The sequence below is a fragment of the Gouania willdenowi genome, chromosome 9 (genome assembly GCF_900634775.1).
Source record: "Gouania willdenowi chromosome 9, fGouWil2.1, whole genome shotgun sequence".
NCBI lineage: Eukaryota > Metazoa > Chordata > Actinopteri > Blenniiformes > Gobiesocidae > Gouania > Gouania willdenowi.
The window spans coordinates 27,306,699-27,315,947 of NC_041052.1; the positions used below are offsets into that span (position 1 = coordinate 27,306,699).

General features: G+C 41.1%; 1 long non-coding RNA gene across 1 annotated transcript; it reads right to left on the bottom strand.

Annotated features, from left to right (window-relative positions):
• Positions 1 to 548: 548 nt before the first annotated feature.
• LOC114469293 (uncharacterized) lies at positions 549 to 8,700 on the bottom strand. The gene is made up of 3 exons (XR_003674753.1): positions 8,653 to 8,700; positions 5,486 to 5,570; positions 549 to 631 (listed from the first exon to the last, which is right to left on the bottom strand). It is a non-coding gene; the product is annotated as an uncharacterized LOC114469293 (long non-coding RNA).
• Positions 8,701 to 9,249: the final 549 nt, after the last annotated feature.

The following is a 9,249-nucleotide window of genomic DNA, read 5'->3' on the forward strand; positions in this document are numbered from 1 at the left end:
TTTGTGTTACAGGCACCAATGCACTTCCTAAGAGATATTGTAGGTCTTCAAGTAATTCATTCACTGCAACAGCTGGTACCAGAAAAACATTTTCCAGCTTGAGTAAAATTGAGGCTAATTTCAGTTCAACTGTTTTTGACAAATCCTCCACATCCACAGGTTCTTCATCTACATTCTCCTCAGTAAACTCCTCTCTGTTGTCGTTTTCTGATAATTCAGCAGGAGATGGAACGTCTAAAGGACATACAATTCCAGGTTTGAAATCATCGAGCGTGTGCGGTGTATGTTGCCTTGACTTGTGCACATGAAAAGCTCCATACTTTACAGTTTTATATTTGCAACCGGAGAACATGCAAATGATCTCTTCATGTTGTTTTAAATGTCTTCCAATGTGCTGAAAATAGTCAAACTTGTTGGGAAGATGTTGGAGGCAAACAGTGCATCTAAATGAAGATTTTTGTTGCTGAGAATGGTGTCTGCTCAGGTGGACGAGTAGAGCTTTAAAAGTCTTGGATGTCCATGGACAATTTAGATGAATACAGGAATATGGTCCAATTTGTAATGCTTCAAAACTTGAGATCGTCCAGAATAGGTGTTGCCACAGTGCTTACATTTCCACATCAGATGACAACTGGGTAAAAAGGATAAATGAGAATCAGATTCATTTCCATTGGATACAAAAATGAGTGGACAAATTAAGATTCAATCAGCCAATTTTCATAGAGCAAATTGAGTTACTTAAAAATATTTGAGCGCTGTATGTCAAGATGATAACCAATTAGGGATCGACCGATATGGATTTTTTCAGGCCGATGCAGTTTTTTTTTTTCCTCGGGCTGAGCTGATGGCTGATATGGGCAACCGATTTTTTTGAGCCGATACTGGTTTTGCACCCCCAATTTACATAATAAAAATGACAATGATAAACAACTTTATTTTTTATCTACATTATTCAACAAACATTGCAAGCAATTAATCATATTTTCATATTAAAAAAATAGTGTGCTTGTGACGTATCAACTTTTGACAAACCGTATATCTCTGAAGTAATTATAGACAAGTTCAAATTTAACTTCAATGGGTGCATAAACTTCCTGTTCACAGATGAACCAAATTATTACAAAAATCTTTTTTTCTGTTTAATTATGATCATAATCATGATCAATAAATAAAGGCAAAATCATTAAATGATAGTGAAATTTTGAGCAAAAAGTATCAGTGTCAGTATCAGCGATACTTGCCCTAGATTTACTTGGTATTGGGTTGATACCCAAATTTGCAGTATCACCAGCCCTACCACCACCGATGAGTGAACAGCCGCTGTTCTCTCATGGCCACATCAGGGATGTTAGGACCAGATGTGACACAAAACAACACATTTTTTAAGGACCATAACTTTTTGACCGTTTATGCTTTAACAATGTGATTCCAATGGATTCCAAAGTGCAGATTTGCGCTGATATATGTTCAGGTGTGTTTGCGGGCACTGCTGCCTTTACCGTAATGTCCTGTATCAGTGCAAAGCTGCGCTTCTCATCTTTCAGAATCCATTGGAATTACATCATAGCATAAACGGCCAAAAAGTTATGGTATTTTCAAAAAATGTGTCGCCACTAGTATCCGGTCTTAAAAGGATTAAAGATTCTTTGAAAGTTTAAAACTTGCTGTTGTTCTGAGGTTCATGCAGCAGCACTCTGTTGGTGGGGGAGGGGCAATGCATGGTCTGCACGTGCACTGCAGCTTCTCCAACAATACAGAGCTGCCTGTGGATAGCCTACCTGTCTGTAAATCATGCCGGGAAAACCGTGCACCGGTGTATCGGCCAATGCAGTAAAAAGCGCAGATATCGGCCAGCTGATGTATTGGTCAATCCGTATAACCAATTCTAGCTGCTTTCAAACTCTTACATAACTATGTGATAAGCTGAAAAAAATTCTCCATGCTTAAAGGGGAAGTTTTTGCAACATGCAGCGTGAAATACGTTCATGTATTCACTCAGACAATTTTGGCGTAACTTGAATTCCTTCGGGAGGTATTTAGATCCATTCGTGATCAATGTATATCAATATAACCGGTGCGTTAGGGACAGCTTTAGTGCAGCCTCTAAGGGTGTACTCACACTGGCAACCAGGGCCGTTCCTAACCAGCTCTGTGCATGTGTGAAACCATGGAGGGCCATTGTCTGGCCTGCGTAGGTGTGAACTGCACCACAGGGGGGTTAACGGCCCGATGGTCCTACTGGAAGAGGTGGTCCAAACACCGTGCCAGACTGGCCGCGCATGCGCACGCACAACTCGACCCGCGCGCAAAATGTGATGACGGTACCGCGCGACGCTTTACGGCACATAAACATCCGCATTCCACAATGATAGCGGTCTCAGAAGTGCTTGTTAGCAGATGAAAAGTTCAGAGTTGGCATTACCTGATATATATGAACAACACCACAGAGAACTCATGGAGGAAGAGGACAACATGACCGTCAGGACTTCTCTTTGATCAGCCGACAGCGGGACAGTAAGTGTAGCAGCTCAACATCAGGTACGGGTATTTCCGAGGGTATAAATATACATATAAACACATATTACTGGTATATTAACCCATATAAACCAGAAAATATGGAAATGGGAAATTTTACTGCTGCAAATGTGTAACATATTACTGGTATTTTGTGGACAGGACACATGTGGTTGGCTATTATATAACCCAGAAAAAAATGGAAATTGGACATTGTATTGCTGCTAATGTATAAATAATATAAATATATATATGGTGTTTCAGTGTTCTGGGACACATACTCACAAACTCTGTAGAATGAAAACAAACACAGTGTCTTGGGGAGCAAAGTGTAGTGTATTAATATATTCATCTAAATGTAACCAAAAACAGAACATCACAAATACAAGCCCAAATAAATGAAATGTCTGAAAGAAAGGGTAATAATTTTCCAAACAAAAATCAGTAAGCCAGAAAAAAAGTGCAACCTTTTGCAAAATGTAACATGAACCTTAAAAACAAAACATTTAAACATTGGAAGTACAAGGATGGGAATATTATGACAGCAGAACCTGGAACAAGACTGCAAATTGTTGCAACTATTTATTTATTTTTAATCTTATTTTAGTTCTCTTCTTAGGTCGTGTCGTGTTAGTGCACATGTGGCAATACCAATTTTCAGTATGTGGAGTTCCTGTTAGTCCTGCACAACTATAATGAATTGCTCAGAAATCTACATGTGTCCTGTTCTCAAAATACCAGTAATATGTTACACATTTGCAGCCGTAAAATGTCCCATTTCTATATTTTTTGGTTTATATGGGTTAATATACCAGTATGTGTTTATATGCATGTTTATACCCTCATCATCATGTCTCTGCAGAAGAAGACCCTCCGCTGCACCTCAGCACTTTAACAACTCACTAATTTCATAATTTAAATAAACTATTTCTACCTTTGTTTTTCTGTTTGCATGTCGTTTGCTTTGTATTTAATAAAATGGTTTCTCCAACAGTTGGTTAAATCCACACATTTATACTGTATATAATGCACATGCAGGATGATGTGTAACAATAATCAGTAAAATTAGCTGTAAACACATTTTGTAGAACTAAATATAAAGTTATGCTGTGAACAGAAAGAAAGGAAGACGAGCCAGATAATTCTAAACTTTAGAATATAATACAATCATAACTTTTAATCATAAATATGACTCTTCTCAAAACAACAAACTTTCATATCTTTGTCACACAATATCTAAGCTTCGAGTGAATAATTTACAAAAAAAAAAAAAAAACTTCACTGATGATGACATTGAGATCTCAATGTCACCATCAGTGAACTTTTTTTTTATTTGTAAATTATTCACTGGAAGCTTCTCTGGTGGTGTGTGCAGTGGTTGTTGTTGTTATTATTATTATTGTATGAAGCCAACATTACTGCAGCTCTGCACATCATTGTTGTCCTGTTAAAGTATTCTTATACAAAGACTTAAAAACAATCTGAATATAGTGATGACTCAAGTAAATCACCTTTATTATGCATTATAACAATCTGTTCCTTAAGTCTCTAAATTATTAAAACAATTAAAAACATCTAAAAAATAAAATTACAGAAAATTAAATAATCATTTAATATACATTTCAATAAATAAGTGCATCCCATGTTCCCATGTTGACTCTGAGCTTTATTCTGTCTGTTGTCTGTGGAAGTGATGGGTCTAGACCAGATGATGGAAACTAGGATCAGCTCATGGTTTTAATGTCCAGGGAGGGGCGTGGCCACTCTGCATGGACTTAAAGAAGAAGAAATTAAAGAGTTACATATTGTCATGTTCATCAAAAGGAAAACTGAAAGTGATGAAGATAAATATGCTCAGATGGACACACAGACACACACACACAGACACACACAAAGTTTAAACAAACACAAATACTCTTTCCTAAATTGTCTCACACATTAAAAGCATCTATTTACACTTATATTAATGTACGCAACGACTGGCTCCACAAAATCAGAACGACATTTATTGATCCAGAAACTAAACTGATCTTACCTTTATAGGCTCAGTTTTCTCCTTTGTTTTCAAATCCATTTGAACCTCCATTCATGGTGGTTTTTATCGTCAGAGAGAGTCTTTCATTTTTAATAAATCCACCATTATTTGGTCTGTTTTAATCTCTCTTTCTTTCTCACTCACTTGGTTCTCTTTGTTCCTTGTGTCGATTTCGTCAAAACAAAGCAGCATCTTTAATGTTTCCGTTACGTGTGAGTAAAATTACCGCAATGTATCGACACTGGCTGTAAAGAGCAACTTATTATCTTTCATAAACTGGTGGAATTTTTCCGATAGAGCAAATATGAGCAGAGTTACGTTCATCTAAATTAACTTGATGTGATCAGGGGCCCTGGGAAACCCAGTCCGTGAAAAGAGCACGTGTCTGGGTAAATCTTGGTTTATAGTTACCCTACGCAACAGAAAATATGAAATTAACAGAATGTACTGTCAACAACACCCAGAGTCGCTTAATGGTCACGTAACGCCATACGTGTGTCATAAATTAACGTGATGATGTGTTTCTCTGTAGGAACCAAGTTGAGCTGGTGATCACGTCCGTTCTACCATGCCAGAAAGGGGACAGGGAGGGGGGGATTCCTGCTGTGAGCTTTGAACTGCCCCAGTTGCCAGTGTGAGTACACCCTAAAGGCATCATCTGCCACAAAACTCCTTCATTTAACCAGTGAATCGCTAGTACGATTCCCCTGAGAGTTCAAAGCGAATTGTAGCTGCTGTGGGGGGTATAGCCCCTATGGTCACTAAATCAACATTTTGTGAACTTTGTGTCATCTCATTTTAATTTGTTGATGTAAGGTGTTAAGCAACACATTGTCACTTTAAAATTAGGTCCTGTATAAATCTTACGTTTCAATTTAAACAAACTTAAACACTCACAAATCTTTTGATACAGACTTATACATTAGGTGTACTTACCCAGAAGGAGTTTACCAGCCAGTAGCAGCACAACGGAGAGTTGGCCTTTGAGTTACCACCATATTGCTGTGGTGTGGGATACTCCCTGTGCAGACAGAAAAGGAAAAATATTAACTATTGTTGAATAAGTCACAGTTAAGGGCAATAAAGTGACTGGAAATCCAGAGCAAATGTTATGTAGTTTAACATATTGAAGATTTAATCGTTTTTAAAGCTGGGCTTACCCTGAGCAAATTCTGGGGTGATGATCACTTTGGGATTGAATCCCATACAAGGAGAGCCCGAGCCCACGATGGTAGCGATACTGAAGGTACTCACATAATACAGAGGGATAACGCACACCACCGTGCATTATTCCAACATTGCGTTGTAAGTGGAACACGACTCGAGCTGCGTGTTGCGTTACTGTAGATACAGGTTTGGTCACTCTACAATGTCAAGCAGTGTGTTTAAACGCCAACCCTTCACCAACCGAGTGACAAGGCTAACTTCAGCAGCAGGCAACAAGTAATCTAGTTAAAAATAGTGAATAGCCACTAAAGTTTTTAACGAATTTCACATCTGTGGTGTTGTGATTAGGAAGAGCTAACATTCAAGCTGTTGTCTTCCTGCGCTCGCGGTGCACCCTCCTCTGATGAACCGTTTAGAAGAGATCACATTACTCCTGTATTAGCCTCTCTGCATTGGCTTCCCATAAAATATAGAATAGAATTCAAGATTCTTCTTCTCACTTATAAAGCCCTAAATGGACAGGCACCAGTCTATCTCAAGGAGCTTGTAGTGCCATACAATCCCCCCAGAGCACTACGCTCTCAAAATGCTGGACTACTCGTTGTTCCATTCATCTCTAAAAGTAGTATAGGAGGAAGAGCTTTCAGTTATCAGGCCCCACTTCTCTGGAACCATCTACCAACCACGGTTCGGGGGGCAGACACCCTCTTTACCTTTAAGGTTAGGCTCAAAACATTCCTCTTTGATAAAGCTTTTAGTTAGGAACCAGCTCATAGCTCATAATTAAGATGCAATAGGCATAGACTGCCGGGGGGGGGGGTCTGGCATGCTCGGTTGGAGAGAGGTTGGAGAGGGCGTTAAGAGAGAGGTCATTTAGGTTAGAGAGGGGCCGGAGAGGGTCCCATTCCTCTTTCAAACACTCCCTCTATGTCTGCTTCTTCCCTTGTGTGTTTGCTCCTGTACTCCTTCTGGCTTTTGTCTTGCAGGTCCGTGGGATCCTCAGTGTGGAGTTACAGAGACTCAGCGGCTCTGTCTCCACCCTTTTCTCTGCACACACCCAACACAGCATAACGTGGATGGCTGTTCATCATAGGAATGGGATCCACACAAGGTTCCTGCTGCTTAACAGAAGGTTTTCCTTGCCGCCATGATGAATGTGTTCAGTTCAATGTGTATATACGTATATATGCATATGTGTGTATCCATAAAATGAAGAGTCCATCCTTAAGACTGCTCTACTGTAAAGTGCCTTGAGATACCATTGGTTATGATTTGGCGCTATACAAATAAAGATTGATTGATTGATTGATTATTACAAAGAAAGGAGGGAAAACGTGTACGTGATGCAATCACAACACAAGGACTCCACACTCACCACAAATAAAAATGGCAGAAATCCCAGCGACCAGTCCAAAATTAAAGCCTGACTTAATAGTCATTTGATTTAAAGTTGTGTCGAAATCATAACGGTTGAGTGAAAGCGCAGTTTTGAGCCGCACAGCGTCCACTGCACTGGGGCTGAAACAGCCAGGTTTACTCTGATGCTGCTATGAAGCATTGCCAAAAAAAAAAAAAATTGTAATTCTGTAATTCATGTCAAAGTTTTGCTAAAAGTATACACACCCGAGATCAGAAAACAGTTGATTTTATAAGTAGACATCTGTTGTGACATTGAAACACCGCTCAGAAATGAATAATATTAGCATCTCAGCTAGCAATGCAACATTGCCACGACCACATTGGGTGATATCGGTAAACTTCGGTTAATTCTTTCTTTTTTTTTCTTTATCTTGTCTGCACATGCTGTCAAAGGTCAACACTACAATAAGTGCAATCATTATGAGACAGCAATGCATATTTTGTTATTGCAATAAAATACATTGATTTATTTTATTGCTTAATTGTGACCATCACCAGCCCTCCCTAAGGAAGGGTAAGAGATCTTTTATTAGAGGGAGGATATAAAAAGGGAGAGCAGTGTTACACCTAAGTGGAGAGGGAGGGGGAGGGGAAAGGGAGCAGGGAGGAGAGACTCAAGGTAGGAAATAGAAAAGGTGGGGAAGAATAGATTGTTTTACAGTGAGGGTGAGATGTGAAGTTGTAGAATATATTGTGCTTATTATGTTGTGTAATCAAGCCAGTATAGTGACAAGTGTGAAGCTTAGCTATAATGGTGGTGATTGTGGACAGGGGGAATGAGTGAGTGGTAGTACCTAAAGCAGGTATTTGGGATTAACGTGTCTAAAGTTAAGCCCAGTATGAGTTTTATCCCACATCCCAAGGCTTGCCAGTGCATCGTATACCAGTATATGTGCAAAAAACCGCTACCGCAAACCCAGGAACAGCCCCGGGCCCGCAGATGCAGCCAGGCCAGCAGAAAGAGTGGGGGCCAGGGAGCCCCAGGCAACCCCCCCACGGCCGGGCAACCTTCCAGACGCCCCCAAGATCCCAGGCTGAGAGGCAGCCACCGCCCCCCACACACACATCCGAGGAAGCCCCAAGCAGCCGAGCACCCAGCGCATCCCGCCACCGACCCCAACCCCAAGGCCCCCCGCCAGCATCCCGCCCCCAACACCCACCCACCCACACCCAAGCACCCCACCCCCGAGGGGAGGGCCCAGAGAGCCCCCCGCCCGAGACCCCAGCAGCGGCGCCAAGGCCCACGCCCAGCAGACGGCCAGAGCCACGCCGAACGGGCAGCCAGCCGGCACTCGCTGGCGGGCCCAGAGCCAGCAGGGATCAGACCCCAGGCCAGAAGGAGCCGGATCAGAAGCAGCACCAAGAGCAGCGCCCCCAAACTCAGCGACCACGCGGCTAATTCTAGGACCTCAGTTAAGCCGTGCAAATGCGCCACATAAAACACAGACGTCGGGGGTTTATTATTATAGGTAAAACATATAGGTCAAACTAATCGCATGATAATGGAGCTAACTTACCTTTTACCGCTGGGGTGGCACAGTTCAGAGTCACGGTCTCGGTCTAGGTCAGTTGGTTGCGGTTGCAATGCAAGAAACTTGTCGTGATATTTCTGCTGCTTTAATTGAGCAGAGTCAAGTGCGGTTGTTTTCAGTGCTGCCCCCTATTGAAGGTTCTAACATGACACGACGCATGCGCAAGGAGTCCTCAATAAACAAATGTTCATTAGGTCAATTTAACTATTGTAAATAACTGTTGATTTATATTACACAATTACACCAATCAAAAAATTTTAATTATCTCACACGACTCTAACTGTATTGTTTAAATTGTACAGGACAATTTAATTTATTTACTGAAGCCAATTGCAAAAAACATATTGAATGAACAACAGCAATGTTTCTCTTTTTTCAGTGCACCCTGTATAATGACCGCAATAATGTGACTGAGTGACGTGTGTGTGTGTGTGTGTGTGTGTGTGTGTGTGTGTGTGTGTGTGTGTGTGTGTGTGTGTGTGTGTGTGTGTGTGTGTGTGTAGCTACGCTTTCAGTTTGGCCGCGGAACGGACGGGAGATAGAAACAAATCACTGGTAAAAAGCCCAGTAAAACTCTGGGAA